The sequence below is a fragment of the Brassica napus genome, chromosome C7 (assembly GCF_020379485.1).
Source record: "Brassica napus cultivar Da-Ae chromosome C7, Da-Ae, whole genome shotgun sequence".
NCBI lineage: Eukaryota > Viridiplantae > Streptophyta > Magnoliopsida > Brassicales > Brassicaceae > Brassica > Brassica napus.
In genome coordinates this window covers 21,248,007-21,269,531 of record NC_063450.1, presented here as the reverse complement: position 1 = coordinate 21,269,531, position 21,525 = coordinate 21,248,007, and positions in this window count along the sequence as shown.

The window sequence follows — 21,525 nt, the reverse complement described above, 5'->3', positions numbered from 1 at the left end:
TCTGTGCCTCATAGCCCGTCTGTTGAGCCACCATCTGGGTCTCCAACAAAGATATGCGATCATCCTTGTCCTTCAACTGAGCTGTAAGTACTTCTGGATCAACAAAAGGCGGTGGTGCAGAAAAAGGAGGAACCGACCGGGAGCGACGACCCAAACCGACCAAACGTCCCTTCTTCTTTGGAACCGACTGAAATAGAAAATAGCCAAATTTAAATAATATAAAAAGATGATAAAATAAAAATCAAGAAATAAATGAATTGAACTTTAAAAAAAAAAAGAACTTACCGATTCAATGATTTCGTTGATTCGAACCCGGGACAAGTTGGTCGAAGCCGTCGAATCGTCATCCTCGGTTTGAAGCTGAGACACTTCGTCTTGCACCTGAGTTTGGACCAGGGTGACCACTTCCCTCACAAGACCATCATCAATCTGGCCGGTCTTCTTGTTGGTATACGCTCTTTTCATTAGGGCGAGATCATCAACCTGCTCGCCATCATTTTCTTCCGTCTTGAAAAGAACATAAATTAAACAAACATTAGAAATTAGAAGAAATGCACAAAAAATAAAATTTCAAAACTTAAATAATTGAAGAAAAAGCGGCTGAACTTACCATGCGATCCCCCAGAGTGGCAATAGATTGATCACCCAAGTTATGCTTGAAGACGCCCTTCCCTTTATGCTCGCTCCTGCGGTTGGTGGAATTGGTGGAAGAAGTGTCTTTCGTCTCTTCCTTATCCCAATGCACACACAACTCCTTCCAGACCGTGTTGTTCATCGACTTTGGGCCCTTTTAATAAAAAGAAAAAAGAAAATTGTTAAATAAATGAAAAAATAGTTTAATAAATTAAAAAATTGTTTAATAAATTAAAAACAACCTTGTTTATTTCCCACTTCTTCTTCCACTCGTGCATCTGCTTCCCATAGTTGTCCCTAACTTTATGGACGAAGTGGTGATAGATAAAGAGCGTATCATCGGAATTCCAGTTGAATTCTTGCTGGAAAAAAAAACACAATTAGTAGTAAATTTATATTAAAGATTAAAAATATAAGTAAAAAATTAGAATACTTACCGCAAACTGACGAAACCACAGATGCTGCTTGTCGGTAGGGAAGTCAATGAAAGTCGGATGTCCCTTGTCGAGGGCCGAGTACATCATACGATTGATCCATGCGCTGATCCCGTTCCCGGATCGGTTGAACCTAATAAAAAGAACAAATTATTAATAATGAATCAAATTTTAATGAAAAAAATACGTTTAATTACCATGTTTGACTCCGTCCATATGGATACGGAGTGAGATAGGGAAGATGGTCACGACCGGGCTGTCGAACCAACTCCGCAACACTCATCACTCCCGGAGGACCCGAAGGAGCAGGAGCGGGTGCAGCAGCGGGAGCGGAAGGAGCAGAAGCGGGAAATGGAGAGGGAGATGTATGGTAGGAACTATGGGCGAAGCGGAATCCTGAATCTGGCTGGAATCCCGAGACTGGCTCCCCGTACCACCACGACCACGACAAAGTCGAGGCCGGGTCTGATCATCATTAGACCTGTAAATTAAAAAAAACATATTTAAAAATTAGTTCTAATAATTTTAATAAATAAAAAAACATATTTAAAAAATAGTTTTTAATCACAAAAATATAAATAGTTTAATAATTACAAAAAATAGTTTTAATAAATAAAAAATATTTTAATAATTACAAAAAATAGTTTTAATAAATAAAAAATAGTTTAATAATTACAAAACATAGTTTTAATAATATTAAATTTTTTTAATAAATATAGAAATTTATATTATATATATATATATTTATTTATTTATTTTTTATATCCCAAATAATAGTTTTTAATCACAAAAAAAGTTTTATAGATATTAAAAATGTTTAATAAATATATAAATGATTTTATAATGCAAAAAATAGATTTTATACACAAAAAAAGTTTTCATATTATATAGACATAATTATCAATTAGATTTTTATAACCACAAAATTAATAAAAACTAAAAAAAAAATTCCAAATCAAGTGAATACCATAATCAAACTCGATTTTACACAATCCTACCATTCACCCTAACTAAAATCTATAAATATCATTCCAAAATCATCAAATCTACTTAAAAACCTAACAAATCTAACCTAAGAGAGTGGGATAGGGTTCATACATGATGCAGTGACTGAAATTGAGGAGGATTAGGGCGGATTCGCCGGAAATCGTCGAGAGAGAAGGGAGGAAACGGCGGAGAGGAAGAGAGACTTCGGCGGAGAGGAAGAGAGAAATGGGGAAAAAGAACTGGTTCGACATAATAAAATGAGGCGTCCGACGGAAAATGTCCGTCGGAATTTCCTCGGAATGATTAAATATTTCCGTCGGAATTTCCTCGGAAATCATTAATTCAATTTTCGCGAAATATTTGGGAGCTTGGTTTACCCGGTTAAATGAAAATATTCCGAGGAAACAGGGTTTGGGGTTTCAAAACATCGATTTGTTTTTGCTGTATTTCATTTCTTATACAATTGTAATGCATACCATTGAAGATTCTTTGTATAGATGATCATAAACCATGAAATAACAAAATTTCAAAAATAATTGTAAGTATTCCCTTTACCGTTTATTAAAGTGTATAAGTGTTTCTCTTATGTTGTGTGGTTTTCGTTCATGCAATCGTAAAAGTGTTTGCTATTGGGTAGTTTGACTTCATAATCTGGTTAAGACACTTAATGAAGGTTATATACGTGTTATTCAATCCGCAAAACGGTGTTTTCGGTTAAAAACTCCTAGTTCCTCGGAATATTCCGAGGGAATTCCGAGGAAACCCTTATCTTCCTCGGAATTCCGTCGGAATATTCCGAGGAAATTCCGAGGAAAAAGACTCTATAATCAAAACCCTAAATCGACAAGGTCTATTCCGAGGAAATTCCGAGGAAAACCTATCTTCCCTCGGAATTTCCTCGGTATTTCTATTAAAAAAAAAAGTCGATGCTAGTCGGTTTCCGAGTCATCATCACCAGATGAATCTGAATCTGGATCTTGGTGAAACTCTCCAATCACTGGTTCTTCCTCTGCGTGAACGACGGTTTCCTCTCCGAAGTCGGTTAAATCGACTACAAGGCCAACTCCAACTAAATCTTCTGCTGCACTTAAGTTGCCGGATGTGCTTGGTTGTAGTGGGTCTACCAGCTCAGAACTTCACTGAACTCGGCCTCTCGGGTTGAGTCTTGTAACAGTAACCCATGGATCATCTCTGTTTCTTACCCGCAGGTACTTGATATAACAAACCTGTAACATTTAAAAAATTATTAGTAAAATTATAAATTAATACACATGATGAAGAATCATTCTGAATAATTAACATTTAATTACCTGATCGGTCTGAGAAGCAAGAATGAAAGGATAATAATATTACAGCTTTCGCCCCGAATTTACTGATGTAACACCAAATGCATCTGTTCCCACACCTCGATCTAGAGTGTCGTCGTGCCAATCACAATAGAAAACAGTACAGCGCAATCCAACCATGCCCAAATACATGATTTCCAAAATCTCATGTATGTGTCCGTAGTATACATCATCTCCTGATGCAGAACAAACGTCAGCATCATAAGTCGTACTCGAACGTCTCTTTTTCTGAGTTGTGAATGCATATCCTCGAGTACAAAACCTCGGATATGACTTCACAACAAAGTTTGGTCCAACGACCATCTCGCGTATCCAATCGTCAAATGTTTCACCTCTGGCCAAACCAGCAGACACCTATTAGTAGCACATATATATGTTATATCAATAAATGTGAATTAGTATAAATATGTGATAAATGATATTTTAATTTGTTTAAAGCACTCACATAAGTAACATCCATCCAGCAAATTCTCTCTGCTTCATTTCTTCTAGTTCGTCCTCTGTAGCGTATCTATATTCGAACCGCTTTTCTGCCATGAAAATCCTGTACATATGATGACAATAATGTAATTAATTAAGATTTAAATTTCAACTTGTTAAAATAAAAATTTGTAAGCTAATTTATTTACCTCTCATATTGAAGAACATCTTCGCAGTTGGTGAGCAAATATGTTTGCAAATTACTGCGCTTCTGCTCAGTAAGTCGACGGTCCTTTGGTTTTCCGCCAAGTCGTCCAACGTCTGTGAAAATGTCTGGAACCATAACATGATATGTTGCATGTTCGCCTCTATCATCATGCCGAGCAGGTCTTCTGTTTTTGGTTTGAACTTCTGCTGGAAAGTAGTACTCGGCAAAGTTTGAAGTTTCTTCATTGATCATCTGTGCGACTATAGAACCTTCCACCCTACTTAAATTTTTCACCATCTTCTTCAAATGGAACATATACCGCTCATACAGATACATCCATCTATACTGCATAGGACCACCAAGTTCTAATTCTCTTGCCAGGTGAATAACAAGATGCTCCATAACATCAAAAAATGAGGGAGGAAATATCTTCTCAATGTTGCACTGAATCACGGCTATGTTAGTCTTCAAATTTTCAATACCTTCAAGAGTCACTGATCTCCTGCATAAATCGCGGAAGAAACCACTTATCCCTGCAATTGCTTCTTGAACATTTCGTGGTAATAGTTCCTTGAAGGCAAACAGAAGGAGGCGCTGCATCATTACATGGCAATCGTGGCTTTTCAACCCAGTAAACTTTCCTTCTTTTCTGTCGATACAGTTACGCAAATTAGATGCGTCACCGTCTGGAAATTCCACATCGTTTGAAATCCAATCAAAGAACGCATCTTTTCCCTCTACATCAAGTCGGTATATGGGAAAAGGAGCACTACCATTCTCATCAACATGAAGTTCTGAACGAGCACATATATCGACTAAATCCAGTCTTGACTTCAAATTATCCTTTCTTTTACCTTGAACATTAAGGATCGTGTTCATGAGATTGTCAAAAAAGTTCTTCTCAATATGCATGACATCTAAATTATGCCTTAGCAGATGATCCTCCCAGTACGGCAGATCCCAGAAAATATTTTTTTTGTGCTAGTTATGTAGGTCTCCAACAGCATCTACCGGAAAACGCTCATGTCCACCGACGTCTGGCGTCCTTTCTGCACCAACATCTCTTAGTTGTGTCTTCAAATCTTTCCCACAAATTTCCAGAGGTGGACTGTCAAACACCCTCTTGTTCTTCGTAAACAAATTCCTACTCCTACGATATGGATGATCAGGTGGTAGGAATCTCCTGTGACAGTCAAACCAACACGTTTTCCTTCCGTGTTTTAGTTGGAAAGCATCAGTGTTATCTTGACAATATGGACATGATAGCCTTCCATGCGTTGTCCATCCAGATAACATAACATATGCTGGAAAATCACTTATTGTCCACATTAGTACTGCCCGCATTTGAAAGTTTTCTTTACACGAAACATCGTATGTTTCTGCACCTTGAGCCCATAGTTGTTGCAACTCATATATTAGTGGCTGAAGAAACACATCAAGTGATCTCTTAGGATGCTCTGGTCCGGGAACGAGAATCGAGAGAAACAAAAACTCTCGTCGCAAGCATAAGTTTGGGGGTAGGTTGTATGGTGTAAGAATGACTGGCCATAGAGAATACTGTCTTCCACTCTTTCCAAACGGGCTGAAACCATCAGTACATAATCCAAGGTAGACATTTCTTCTCTCATACGCAAAGTCGGGATACTTTGATTGGAAATGCTTCCACGCTTTTGCATCTGAAGGATGTCTGATCTCACCATCTGTTGAGTGCTCCGCATGCCATCTCATTGGTTACGCAGTGCGTTCAGACAGATACAACCTCTGCAACCTTTCCGTCAAAGGCAAATACCACATCCTTTTATATGGCACTGGAACTCTTCCACTCGTATCTTTATAACGAGGCTTCCCACAAAATTTGCATGTAACCCGCTGTTCATCCGCCCTCCAATAAATCATGCAGTTGTCGCTGCATACATCTATTACCCAATACGATAAACCAAGACCAGCTACGAGTTTCTGAACCTCGTAGTATGAACCAAGAGCTACATTATCCTCGGGTAGAATACCTTTTACAAAATCAGCAATCGCATCCACACAGTCTTCAACTAAATTATAATCTGTTTTAATGCCCATCAATCTTGTAGCAGATGATAAAGCTGAATGACCATCTCTGCAACCTTCGTACAATGGTTGCTTTCCAGCATCCAACATATCATAAAATCTCCTAGCTTCTGCATTGGGTAAATCTTCTCCTCTAAAATGATCATTTACCATCTGCTCAGTACCTACACCATAATCTACATCCGTTCTAATTGGTTCTTCTAATCTAACCGCTGGCTGAGGTTCGCTAGTACTACTATGTTCATTATCAGTTTCCCCATGATGATACCAAATTTTGTAACTTCGTGTAAATCCACTCAAATATAGATGAATCCAAACATCCCACTCTTTAATAACCTTTCTATTTTTACAATTAGAGCAAAGACATCTTAACATACTTGTTTTTGCTTCCGGTTTTCGGTGAACTAACCCCATGAATTCGGTTATACCTCGTTGGTATTCTTCCGTAAGCAATCTCGTGTTCGGATCCAAATGAGGTCGATCGATCCAAGAACGAAAATAATTTGAAGAAGACATGTTTTTTATGAATCAAATTCGTGTGTAAAGAGAGTAAGAAGGAGGATGAAGATATGGAGTGAATGAAGAGGAAGAGGGGTGCTTGTATTTATAGTTGAAATCCTGCCGACAGAACGAGGAAATTCCGACGGAATTCCGACGCCAACGGCTAGTTCGTCGGAATTTCCTCGAAATTTTTAAAATCCCCCAACGGCTCTCCAACGGCTCTCTAACGGCTATAATATATCCTCGAAATTCATCGGTTTTTTCCGAGGACACTACAAGAAAACACAGTTTTAGCAAGGAAATTTAACGATGAAAACTAATCCTCGTGAAATTACGTTGACGTAACGATGAAATTGCGAGGAAATAAAGTTTCCTCGTAACGGCCTTGTAAAATACCGAGTAATGCGTTTCCTCGTAAAATCGTCGTAAGTTGATGTGGTTTTTCCGAGAAAAATGTGTTTCGTCGCAAATTCGTCTTAAAATTAGCATGATTTTTACGAAGAAATAACTTACGAGGAAAGAACGAGAAATCCACCAACTTAACACGTTTTTTTTGCCACCAACCTAATATTTCGTCGTAAATTCGTAGCAAAATTCAACTACCAGATTCGAAAATTTTCTATAAATATGGAGGTTTGAACATAATTTTAAGCACACCAACAAGAAAAAAAAACGTGAAAAAAATGTCGGGCTTGGGAAATATTTTCGAGTTGCGGAGGTGGATGTATATGCATAGAGATGCTAACGGGAGAGTGACGAAAGAATATCTTGCTGGGTTGGAGCGTTTTATGCATCAAGCAAATTCTACACCGCTCGCCCAAGAAAGCGGTAAAATATTCTGTCCTTGTAGAAAATGTAACAATTCAAAGTTGGCAAATCGTGAAAATGTTTGGAAGCATTTAGTAAATAGAGGTTTCACGCCAAATTATTATATCTGGTTTCAACATGGAGAAGGTTATAGTTATGATCAGAATGAAGCTAGTAGTAGTAATAGCAACTTTCAAGAAGAACCGGTTGATCATCAATTGCATAATGCACATAGTTACCATCAGGAGGATCAGGCAATGGTAGATTATGATAGGGTTCATGATATGGTAACTGATGCATTCGTAGCTCATGATGATGAAGATGAAGAACCTAACATAGATTCAAAAAAGTTTTATGAAATGTTAGATGCGGCAAATCAACCACTTTACAGTGGTTGTAGAGAAGGTCTCTCTAAATTGTCATTGGCTGCTAGAATGATGAATATTAAAACTGATCACAATCTACCTGAAAGTTGCATGAACGAATGGGCAGATTTATTTAAAGAGTATTTGCCGGAAGACAATGAGTCTGCTGATTCTTATTATGAGATTCAGAAACTGGTTTATAGTCTTGGGTTGCCTTCGGAGATGATAGATGTTTGCATCGACAACTGCATGATCTACTGGGGAGATGATGAGAAGTTGGAAGAATGTCGATTCTGCAAGAAACCACGATTCAAGCCGCAAGGAAGGGGACGTAATAGGGTACCGTACCAAAGGATGTGGTACCTACCAATTACAGATAGATTGAAAAGATTGTACCAATCGGAGCAGACTGCTGGAAAGATGAGGTGGCATGCCGAGCATACTCAGACGGATGGTGAGATGACTCATCCATCAGATGCAAGAGCCTGGAAACATTTTAACAAAGTACATCCGAATTTCGCTAGCAATAGCCGGAATGTGTACCTCGGATTATGCACAGATGGATTTAGTCCATTTGGAATGTCAGGGAGACAATATTCATTGTGGCCAGTCTTTCTTACGCCATACAACCTGCCACCGGAGATATGCATGCAACTGGAGTTTTTATTCTTGACCATATTAATACCCGGTCCGAAGCATCCAAAAAGGTCACTTGATGTTTTCCTACAACCACTGATAAAAGAGTTGAAGGATTTGTGGTCAACAGGGGTGAGGACGTATGACTGCTCAACGAAGAAGAATTTTACGATGCGAGCTATGCTTTTGTGGACCATAAGTGACTTTCCTGCCTATGGGATGTTGTCTGGATGGACTACACATGGGAGATTAGCTTGTCCATATTGTAATGGAACGACAGATGCATTTCAACTGAAGAATGGTAGAAAGACAAGTTGGTTCGATTGTCACCGTCGATTTCTTCCAGTTGGTCATCCGTACCGAAGAAACAAGAATTTGTTTAGGCACAAAAAGGTTGTGAGAGACACTCCTCCTCCATATCTAACTGGAGAACAAAACAGTTCGCTGGGGTGGTAATTGGCATGTCCCTCGTAATATGCCTGATTCTTACGGTGTTCATCACAACTGGCACAAGAAGAGTATATTTTGGGAGTTACCATATTGGAAGGATCTTCTTCTGCGCCACAACCTTGATGTGATGCATATAGAGAAGAATTTCTTTGAGAACATCATGAATACAATATTGAATGTCCCAGGAAAGACAAAAGACAACATAAAATCGAGGTTGGACTTGCCGGATATTTGCTCAAGAAGTGAGTTACATATAAAAAGCAATGGCCAAGTTCCCGTTCCAATTTTTAGATTGTCTTCAGAAAAAAAGTCGGTTTTGTTCAATTGGGTGGCATCAGAAGTGAAGTTCCCTGATGGGTATGTTTCAAATCTTTCAAGATGTGTTGAAAAGGGTCAAAAGTTCTCCGGGATGAAGAGTCATGATTGTCATGTCTTTATGCAACGACTTCTGCCATTTGCATTTGCGGAGCTACTTCCAACAAACGTACATGAAGCACTTGCAGGTAGTTTACAATAGGACAATAATATTAAATTGGTTTAGTTTACAATAATAGTATTTGACTAACAATGTGTTTAATTGTTTTTGGAATAGGCATTGGAGCATTTTTCAGGGATTTGAGCACACGCACTCTTAAAGAAGAAGTCGTAGAACAGCTTCAGGAGAACATTCCTATCTTATTGTGCAACTTGGAGAAGATATTTCCTCCAGGCTTTTTTGACGTGATGGAGCATCTAGCTATCCACCTCCCATATGAGGCATTGCTTCGTGGACCGGTACATTACGGATGGATGTATCAGTACGAGCGAGCCATGAAATATTTGAAGGGAAAAGCAAAGAACCTCGCCAAAGTTGAAGGTTCTATAATTGCTGGAAGTTTGACAGAAGAAGTTTCTCACTTCACATCGTACTACTTTGCGTCAAAAGTACGTACCCGAAGAAGAGCTCCAAGAAGATATGATGATGGTGGCGTTGCGCCCACATATGCAGTTGTTGGTGTTCCAGAAATCTTTAGCCAGATTGGACGACTTGGTGGGAAATCAAAACAGGTTTGGTGGTCGAGTGAAGAAGACGCTCATAGTGCACACACCTATATTCTACTCAATTGCGAGGATCCATTGATGCGTTATTTTGAAAGGTAACTTAAATTGAGTATACATTATATAATTGAGAGAGATTAATTCATGTAAAATGTGATTTTACAGCATGTTTGTTTCACAAGTCGAAGAAACATTTCCTGGTATATCCACAAGTGACGTAGACAAAAGAAAAGATCAACACTTTGTTAAGTGGTTGAAGAATCAGGTATTAATCAAATACTTTTAAAATTTTCATACATGAATGATTTGTATTTCAACGTTCTTTTTATTTTTAAATAGGTTGATTATGACGACGATGCAGATTATCCTAAGTGGTTACACGAAGTAATTCAATCTCCACTTGTAAAGGTCACCACATCACAGATGTATTTCACACGAGGCTATACTTTTCACACATATGAGTATGGTAAACAGCGGGCAACCAGTAACTATGGAATTTGTGTGAAAGGAGAAACAGATTTCTACGGAATCTTGACGGAGATTATTGAAGTCGAATTCCCAGGGATATTGAAGCTAAAATGCGTCCTCTTCAAGTGTGAATGGTTCGACCCCGTCGTCAATAGAGGTGTTCGGTTGAACAAATTCGGTGTTGTAGATGTCAACGGTGGCCGGAGGTACAACAAATTCGAGCCCTTCATCTTAGCTTCACAAGCAGACCAAGTTAGCTTCCTTCCATACCCTCGGATGAGAGAGTCGGGTATAAATTGGTTAGCCGTGATCAAAGTTACACCTCGAGGACGAATCATCATAGGAGAAGAACCACCATTGCAAGAAGAACAAATAAATGAAGTTCATGAACCTGAACAAGAAATTGATGACATCCTTCTCATTGATCCGCATAATCACGAGTATGAAGATCTTACCGAAGATCCCACGGAGGAAGCTGTTGAAGACGAGTTTCATGAAAATGATGATGTTTCAAGTGATGACGAGAATGTCGATGAATCCGATTAATGTATTTGATATTTGTATGAGTTTGATTTATTATATATAATTAAAGATAATGGGAGTTTATTTATAAATAAGATATCGACATTAATTATAAGTAAAGGAATTGTGTTTTTATAATTTTCGGTTTGGATTAGAATGAATTGCTTGAGGTTAAAGGATAGAAGTGTTTGATATATGAAGTAGAAGATAAAGAAGATGTGGTTTGGGGTTTGGCGTTTCGTTTTAGGGGTTTAGAGACAGTCGTCGTAATTTCCACGTTACCTCACGGGAATTTTACGACGATTTATAATACATTACCTCGCATATTCCACGGTAACAGTAAACGTCGTAATAGCCTCGTTAACTTACGTGGAATAAGAGACGCTTTATAATTAAAAAAGCGGACCTCGCTTATTCCACGTAAGACCAAAACGTCGTAAGAGCCTCGTGAACTTACGTGGAATGAGCGAGGTTCGCTTTTTATTTTACTTTTCGTCGTTAATTCATCGGTAAATATAAACCCTAAACTAAAATGAAACCCAAATCCCTAAACCCCAAATGTGCAAACCCTAAAAAAAAATATTTTCTATTTTATATAAACTTAAAAAAAAAGAGAAAAAAGATATTGGAAACACATATGACGAGATACGTAAGATATTGGAAACACATATTAAACCTTTCATATTTGATACGTAAGATATTGTAAAATTGTTTTTCAACGTATTAAACCTTTCAAATTAAAAAAAATATATATATTGATGTTAAAGGGTTAGAAATATATGAAGTATAAGATAAGAAATATAAGAAAGATAGGGTTTGAGGTTTGGAGATAAGAAAGATAGGGTTTGAGGTTTGGGGTTTAAGATTTTAGGGGTTAGCAAAAAAAGCCTCGCCATTTGCACGTAAAATCGATGATAAAAACAAAAATCGTCGCAAGAACGACGTAAAATAAAAGACGGGCCTCTGTATTTCCTCGCAAAAAAAACACGGGCCTCTGTATTTCCTCGTTAATTTGCGTGGGCCTTGCGACGAAACGAAAGACGGGCCTCTGTCTTTCCTCGTTATTTTGCGATTAATCTTCGACGAACCGTAATCCTATATATAGGCGAAACCGCAGGCCCTCTTCATTTCCTCTCTATTTCCTCTCTACAGCCTCTCTATTTCCTCTCACCATGGTAAGTCTCTCATTCCTCTCTAAGTAGTTTAGGGAATTTAGATTAGGTGGTTAGTTTAGGGAATTTAGTTTACGAAATTAGTTTAGAAAATTTAGGTTTCGTAATTTTATTAATTACGTAGTTAATACTGTTCATAATTTTTTTTTTACTCTTGACTTTAATTTAGAAATTTAAATTTTGCAGACTATTCGCAAGCACCAGCGTACTGCTCACTACTCGCAGATGTTCGGTCCACCGGGTAGTCGGTTAGACCCGCCTTCACTTCCCGGTTCTTCTTCAGCTCCCGGTTCTTCGGGTCAGCAGGAGACCGTCCCCGAGACTCAATCTTCTCAGAGAGTCTCGCCTTCTTCTACGGCATCGCCATCAGTTCCTCATGTGCCTCCTCCGATAGCTCCTCATCCGATGCCAGCTCCTCATGTGCCTCCTCAGATGCCCGCCAATCAGGTTCATGCTGATTTGATGGTGCCACCGAGTTGTCCTTACTCTCAGTACACTGTTGAGGACATTCTCGGTTTGCCAGGCAGAGAAGGCTTACCGATCATAGACCCCGACCGACCTGACGGAACTCTCTGGTATGTATGTTACATTAATTTTTTTAAATTCATTTGTGACTTTAATAAATATTTAAAACTTTAAATTTGTTTTTTTTTTCAGGTTTGGGGTTGATAACTGCCTTGCAACAGAAGTAACCGAGACGATTAAAGGTTACTTCTCCATGGCACATCCCAACTGGAAATCCACTCCGATCTACATCAGAAGGACGTGGTTCAAGATTTACGCTGTAAGTTTTTACAATTTATTCCTGATTTATATTTTTTTAAATTTTATTTTTCTAAACTAATTATTAATATATTTTTTTTTTGCAGCAAAAATTTAATTGGTCCATGGGGGTCACTGAGAAGGTGCGGAAAGAGTTTATCGACAAGGCGAAGAAACGTTTGTTGGACACGGTCTCCAACTGGAAGGGTGACTGGATCGTGAAGGGCTATGAGCGGGGCAAACCCTCAACCATCACCACGGACGTGTGGGATGGCCTCATCCGTTATTGGAGGGATCCTGATGCCATGAGAGTCGCCCAGTCTTGCTCCGCCTCCCGTAACTCGGTAGATGAGCACGGCCACAGGGCGATGCAACATAGTACGGGCCAAAAGCCACACGCCCGCGTCCGTTTGGAAATGGTACGTAATTTAAATATTTAACTTTTTGATTTTTAATATATATATATATATATATATATATATAATAAAAACTTTCTTAACTGTTTTTAGGCCAAGGAGTTGGGACGTTTACCGACTCTTATGGAACTTTTCGATCGGACCCACAAGAACAAGGCGGGCGGATTTGTAGATGAGAAGTCTGAGAAGATCTACAATGATGTGGCAGCTCGTATTGACGAGCGTGAGACCCAGCTGGCGCAGGAGTCCGCCGACGGATCACCCGTCGTCTTATCCACAATAGAAGTGGATAGAATTTACGAGGAGGTAAATTTTATATAAATTTTTTATTAATTCCATTTTACTTTAAAATTTAAATTTTAATATATATTTTATTGTTTTTTAAGGTCGCTCCTAGGAAAAAGGGACGTGTGTTGGGGATTGGTTCCGTCAACGATGTTCCGAGAGCGACTTCCTCTTATGGCCAGAGACGGGATGATGAAGTCTCTCAGCTGCGCGACGTGTTGGAGACGACACAACATCAGCTGACGTCGACACAAAACGAGTTGGCCTCGACAAAAACGTCGTTCACAGCTCGTATGAGTGGTCTCGAGAACTTCTTGGACGTCATAGCGGCCACAAATCCGGAATGGGAGGCCATGTTCAGGACCATGAAACAACAAAACCCCATTCCAGGCGAGACATCCGTGCAAGTCAACGAGGCAGATCTCTCGAGAAGGAGCGAGGAATTCTACGACGCGGCAATGCAGCATTAGTTTTTTTTTTTGTTATTGTATTTTAAAATTCAAAACTTATTTATATATTATATAATTTCATTTTGATTCGGCCAAAAAAAAATTTTCTATTCGATTTAATTTCAATTAAAATTTTATTAATAAATTAAATAAATATAATTTTTATTTTATTTTTATTTATAAATTCAGTAAATAGAAAACAAAGTAATTTCGTCGCTAATTCCCGATGTATTAACGAGGAAAATTAACGACAAAATCTCGAGGAACTATTAACGAGGATTTTACGTGGATTCTATTTCGTATACTTTACGATTCAATTACGACGAAATATTTTCGTGTTCTTTATGTTTTTATTACGACGAATATATTTAGAGGTTTTTGCGGGTCTTTTACGACGAATCCTTTTCGAGTTTATTACGAGGAAGCACAACGACCGCGTTACGTGGAAAGCCCACGTGGTCTTTACGAGGAAAACTTAATTCTTCTTTACGAGGAAAATATAACCTCGCTAATGGACGAGGAAATGGCGACGAATCTTCTCTTACGACAAACGTATAACGACGAAACGCCTTTTATCGCCATTTCCTCGTAACTCTTCTTTTACGAGGAAATAACGACGATTTTGGCCGTATTTAAATTTGTGTTTTCTTGTAGTGGGAATACATTTTTCCTCGGTATTCCATAAGAATATTCCGACGGATTGATATTTCCTCAGAATTCCGTCGGTATATTCCGAGGAAATTCCGAGGAAACCAAATTTTGTGTTTCCTCGGAATATCCTCGAAAATTCCTCGGGATATTCCGAGGATTTCATTTTTCGTCGGAATGTCCGTCAGAATACCGCTTTTTTCTTGTAGTGAAAGGGTTGTCGGCTGAAATTGATTTCCACAGAGAAGATCAACGAAACCAATGAAATGAAGATTTACAAACCAATATAAAGTCTAACACGAAGTTAAGTCTTTCTAATTACTCTATTTTGTATGTTTATATGGTAGATGCTTTCTACGCTACTCTATGTTTTCATTGGCATTTTTATTTTGTTTTTGCTTTCTGAAATGAAGTTGGTTATCTTTGTGTGTTTGTGGTTTTGTTTAGATTTAGGGTTTATGTGGATTTTTTTTACTCATGAATTTGAAGCTGATGTCTGAGACTTGATTACATTTCACTTGTTTCTCTGTTTTTTTTTTACTTAGAAGCTGGTGTCTGAGACTTGATTATTTTGACAACATAGTTTGGCTGAGACTTGAAGCTGGTTAATTTGATTAACATATTTTGAAAACATCAGTTAGGATGATAATTCTAATCTAAATATTTCATAAAAGATTAAAGGATATCTTCTGTAATATCAGCTTTTGTTTGTTGATGATGATTTAATGTAAATAAGTGATTTAGATCTAATACAAAACCTCTGAATTTGGGATATTGAAGTTGTGAACGTCTTTTGTATCTCAAGATGATGTTTTGAACGTCTTTTGAATATCCGCGGGCATGAAGTTTCGTACGTCTTTGTATTTCAAGATCTCTTTAACTAATATTTGTTGTTTATTTTAGTTTATTTGATTTTATGACACAATTCATTGTGGAGAAGGGAAGTAGTTCACACGACTAAGGCTTGAGAAGATCATTCCCGTTATTCAGAAACAAAAAAGGTTAGAAATGTTCTTCTTACAATTTTAGAGTAATTTACTGGCTTGAAATGATTAATTCATGAGAAGAGTGAAAGTCGTGTGGAGGACGTGAGAAGGAACATATGTAGAAACAGATGAATAAAAGCGATGTAACTACGACACATATATTTAACGTGGTTCACCCCTAGGGCTACGTCCACGGGCAAAGAGATATCTTATTATTGGAGGCGATATTGAGCTTACAGAGTGCAAGTTTATGGTTACTTCGAACACAAGATATATATATTAGCATCCCGTATCTAAAATCCTAGACTTTATGGACTCATGGGTCTAAGCCCACGATCAGATGTAACATCCATAATAACTTGATTCAACGCTCTTGATGCAACGCTCTTGATGCAACGCTCTTGATGCAACTGAGACGGTATGATGTACGTGATGTAACATCCATCGCTGAGATGTAACATCCAGATTCAAGGCATATCAACAAATCTCCACCTTGACTTGAATCCTCCCAATAACAGATGTACCAGATGCACCTTCAAGTGCCAGATGTACCAGATGCATTTTTCTGCGCCAGATGTACCAGATGCGCCATCAGCGCAAGATGTACAAGATGCACTTTCAAGTGCCAGATGTGCCATTAACACCAAATGTACCAGATGCGTTCTTCAACGCCAAAAGTACCATGGCTCTCTTTGCCTCAGATGTCCCTTTGGACCAGATGTGTTGCTTTGACGAACCAGACGCCCTTTAACGGCCAGATGCTCAACTAGAGCCAGACGTTCGTCATCAGCCGGATGTCCCAACGGACTAGATGTCCCAACGGACCAGATGTCCCAACGGACCAGATGTCCCAACGGACTAGACGCCCCAACGGGCCAGATGTCCCAACGGACCAGACGTTCCAACGGACCAGAGGCCCCAACGGGGCGGATGTCCCAACGGACCACACGTCCCAACGGACCAGATGCTCCAACGAGCCGGATGTCCCAACAGACCAGATGTCTCAACAGACCAGACGCCCCAACGGGCCAGATGTCCCAATGGACCAGATATGTCCTTGCGGACTAGATGCTCCAACGGGCCAGATGTCCCAACGGACCAGATGCCCCCAACGGGCCAGATTTCCCAACTGGCCAGACGTCCCAATGGACCAGACGTCCCAACAATCCAGACGTCCCAACGGGCCAGACGCCCCAACGGGCCAGACGCCCCAACGGGCCAGACGCCCCCAACGGGCCAGATGTCCTAACGGACAAGACGCCCCAACGGGCCAGATGTCCCAACGGATCAGATGTGTCCTTGCGGACCAGATGCCCCAACGGGCTAAACCATATACATGGTGAGATGAACTTTCGCAGTGCACAGAATACTGATAGGTTCATCTGAAGACATCACGAACCTTGTCAACACCTCATTAATATAGGCCTTCTGTGACAAGAACAACTCCTTCTCTCTATCTCTGAAGATCTCCATCCCTAGAATCCTTCATCTCAACTTTAGAACCCAGAAGCTCCAGCTTCTCGATGTCACACTTCTCTTCAGCTAACAACATGTCGTCCACGTAGAGTACCAAACAGATGAACGTCACATCCTTCAACTTACTCACGCAGACACACCAATCATAAGGACTTCTGATGTAGCCCAACTTGATTATATAGCTTTCGAATCTCTTGTACCATCGCCTGGGAGACTGCTTAAATCCAGAAAGTGACTTCTGAAACGTACACACATAGTCATTTTTTCCAGGAACTCGACAACCATCCGGCTGAGTCATGTATATCTACTCTAGCTCTCCATGAATAAACACTGTCTTCACATCAAATTTCTCAAGCTCCAAGTCCTGACGTGCTACCAGCGCTAGCAACACTCTGATGAAAGTATCTCTGACCACAAGTGAGAACATCTCATTGTAGTCTACTCCCTCTCTCTGACTTAACCCTCTTGCAACAACCTGAGCTTTATACTTAACTCCTTCTGCCGATGATGCTCCATCCTTAATCTTGAATACCCACTTGTATGTAACATCCCTTCTCCCCGATGGTAATGTGACCAGATCCCATGTATGATTCTTCTGATGAGACTCCACGTCTCTCGTTGCAACATGCCATTTCTCAGACTTCGGACTAGAAACAGCTACCATGTAAGTGGATGACACATCCACTTCCTCTGCAACCTGAAGTGCATAACCCACCATATCATCAAAGCAATATCTCTCTGGTGGCCTGACATCAATCCTTCTTGGTTGATCTTTCACGATGCTACGCTCTGTAACATCAAGCGGTTGAATCTTTGTAGACTCCAACTGAACATCTTCTACATGCTCCTCTTGATTTTATGTGTGTGCCTGCACATCGATCACTTAATGATCATCTTGCAGCTCCACCTGTTTATCAGTGCTACCCTTTTCTGCTTCTGAACTAGACCCTGAGCTTCTAACCATAGATGCTTCATCGAAGACACCATTCCTTCTTAGAACCATTCGGTTTTCTGATGGAGACCAGACCATGTATCTCTTGATTCCATCACCGTAGCCCATAAACACTCTTAAAAATGAATATTCAGCAGATCTACCTGACCACACCTCAGAATGTATCCTGCACTCGATGCATGTGTGGGGAACAAGATTTATCAAGTAGCAAGCCGTGATAACTGCTTCAGCCCAAAACCGCTTCTCCAAACCATCACTCGAGAGCATGCACATCGCTCTCTCTAGCATTATTTGGTTTATCCATTTTGCAACACCATCCCGCTGTGGTGTTCCCCTGTCTGTAAGATGCTTGGCAGATGTTGCATCCTTACAAAACTGTTTAAACTCTTCCGAGCAGAGTTCCAAACCAATATCAGAATGAAGCATATCTTGCTTTGACAGATGTTGCATCCCACGCTCACCCATATGTCCAAGCCTCATATGTCATAGCTTAGTCATATCTTCTTCTGGGATCTCTGGCGATGCAACATTTGCTGAACCGGTAACCGTTGTACCCTTCAGCAAATATAGAGTACCTTTCATGAAACCCTTCAAAATCACATCAGAACCCCTGTAGACGTTCAAAACTCCATCGCCACCCGAATATTTGAACCCTCTCATGTCAAGAGGACTCACAGATATCAAATTTTTCGTCATTGATGGAACATGCCTAACCTTGTTCAATGTGCAGAATCTACCATCATGTGTCCTGAGCTTGATTGAGCCAACAATCTTGTAGACAAAATCGTTTGCCATCTTAATCTTTTTATCAAGTACCTCTGTGTACTCTGAAAACCACTCTCTCCTCGGTGTCATATGGTAGGATGCTCCCCTATCAAGAACCCACACATCAAAAGAGTGTGTGTGTCTGTGCACAACAAGAGCAATGTCGTCGTCAGACTTGGTTGCATCCTCGGCTACTGCAACAGAACCAAACTGTTGCTCCTTCATCTTGGGACTGTCTGACTTCCAATGTCCCTTATCTTTGCAATAGTTGCAAATATCAGATGCTTTAGGACCCCTTGGAAACGACTTCCTATCTTTGCAAGTCCTTCTGTTTCCATGTCCCTTCACACTACTGACAAACAACCCCGATGCTTGATTGTCTGTCCCTGAGCTGGATGCCTTATGGCGCAATTCCCGACTATGAAGCGCCGACCTAACTTCTTCCAGTTTCACTGTATCTTTGCCAACAGTGAACGATTACATGAAGTTCTCGAAAGATTTCGGCAGAGATACCAACAGGATTAGTGTCGCGTCTTCATCCTCCACCTTAACATCGATGTTACGCAGCTCCAGTAATATCGAATTTAGCTTGTCAAGATGGTCGCGAAGCTCAATACCTTCTTGCATATGCAAGGCGAAGAGGCGTTGCTTCAAAAGTAGCTTATTCGTCAGAGATTTTGAGATTTTGTCATGTACAAACTCTCCAACTTCTGCCACAAAGTAGCAGATGTTTTCTCATCCGATACTTCGATGATAATCTCGTCTGCTAAACACAACAAAATTGTTGAGAACGTTTTCTCTTCCAGAGCCTCCAAATCAGCTGCTTCAGATTTCTTCCATGACAATGGTCCCCAGATGCCTTGTTGCTTCAACAACGCCTGCACCTTAATTTGCCAAAGACTGAAGCGATTTCTCCCATCAAACTTGTCGATCTTCGCGTTTATTCTAGACATCTTCTCACCAGATAACCAACCCCGAGCTCTGATACCAATTTGTTGTGAAGGACGTGAGAAGGAACATATGGGGAAACAGATGAATAAAAGCGATGTAACTACGACACATATATTTAACGTGGTTCACCCCTAGGGCTACGTCCACCAAAGAGATATCTTATTATTTGAGGCGTTATTGAGCTTACAGAGTGCAAGTTTAGGGTTACTTCGAATACAAGATATATATAGTAGCATCCCGTATCTAAAATCCTAGACTTTATGGACTCATGGGCCTAAACCCACGATCAGATGTAACATCCATAATAACTTGATGCAACGCTCTTGATGCAACCGAGTCGGTATGATGTACGTGATGTAACATCCATCGCCTAGATGTAACATCCAGATTCAAGGCATATCAACAGAAAGGATGAATCTAGTACGATAATCAGTTACGACCGTGGTGAGGCTTCTCCGAGAAAACGGTATTCAAAAGGTGAAACTTTTTGAGGCTGGCTCAGAGATTCTGAGGTTATGGTCGGAATCCCTAACGACTTACTTAACCCATAGCCGGAAGGGTAGCAGTCGCAGAGAGATGGGTCTCTCATAATGTCTCCTTTAATGGCGTCGATATCAGGTTTGTAAAGAGATGATTGTAGAAGCTAACGATATAAACTTTGAAGATAATCTTGGTCTTATACATACTGTGTTGGTTTGTGTTTGTAGGTACGTGCCTGTTTGGAATGAGCCTTTCCTGAAGTCATTCATTTAACGGAACATTTGAGGGCATAACTCTTTCATGCTCTTCCACTACAAGAAAACTTGCTTTTAGCCACAACTTAGCCAAAAAACTTTTGTGGACAGTATAAAACAGCTACAAAATCTCCGCAAAATTAGCCACTACTTACAAAATCTAAAATTTGTGGCCATTTGTTGTTTTTTTGTCGCTCCATAGCAGCAAAATAACTTTTGTGGCTATTCGAAGAAACACAGCCACAATTAACTACAAAAATAAATTGTGGATATACATTTCCACAAAAATCCCCCACAAGATTCATGGCTTCCGTATCCACAACTTTACTCGCGGATAATTGTTGTTATATAGCTACAAAATGTACTTTGTGGCTATCTCGAGGATAAAAAGCCACAATACGCTTCAGAATAAATTGTGGACATATATTATCCGTAAATATCCACAGAATTTTTCGTTAATATTTTAACCACAGACTTAAATTGTAGCTATCCGTAGAAATATAATTTTTAAAATTGCATGTGGTCACAAATGTGGTTGTGGTTATAATATTTAAAAGATTATAATGTTAAGAAAACATATCAGCATGTTCAAATCTGGTTCCATAATTAATTACATTAACTATCTACGCTTGTACTAGGATTTGTACGATACATTAAATATGTTATACATTTTTTACTTTTTTTTAGGTTGCAGGGAGAACATATCTTTATATTACCAAAAAAAAAAAGATAAGAATTTTTTTTAAAAAAAAATGAAGATACAAAGTAAAACAATTTCACATATCACTAGGCATTTCAATTCTCGGTTTGCTTCATGGTTTGGTTCTTCGGTTCTAAAGGTTTAGGATCTATTAAAATATTGAGTTTGGTTTTGTTTTGTTTATTTCGTTTTTTTTTTGTTTGGTTTGGGTAACCAAGTTGAAATCCGTCTTATTTCCAAAGTAATTTAAGATTCTATCCGGTTTTGATTTTTTTGTTAATTTGGGTTAAAAGTAAAAAAAAACATTTTTTTGAGATTAATATCAGATATTTTGGGGTTGCAGATAAAAACTC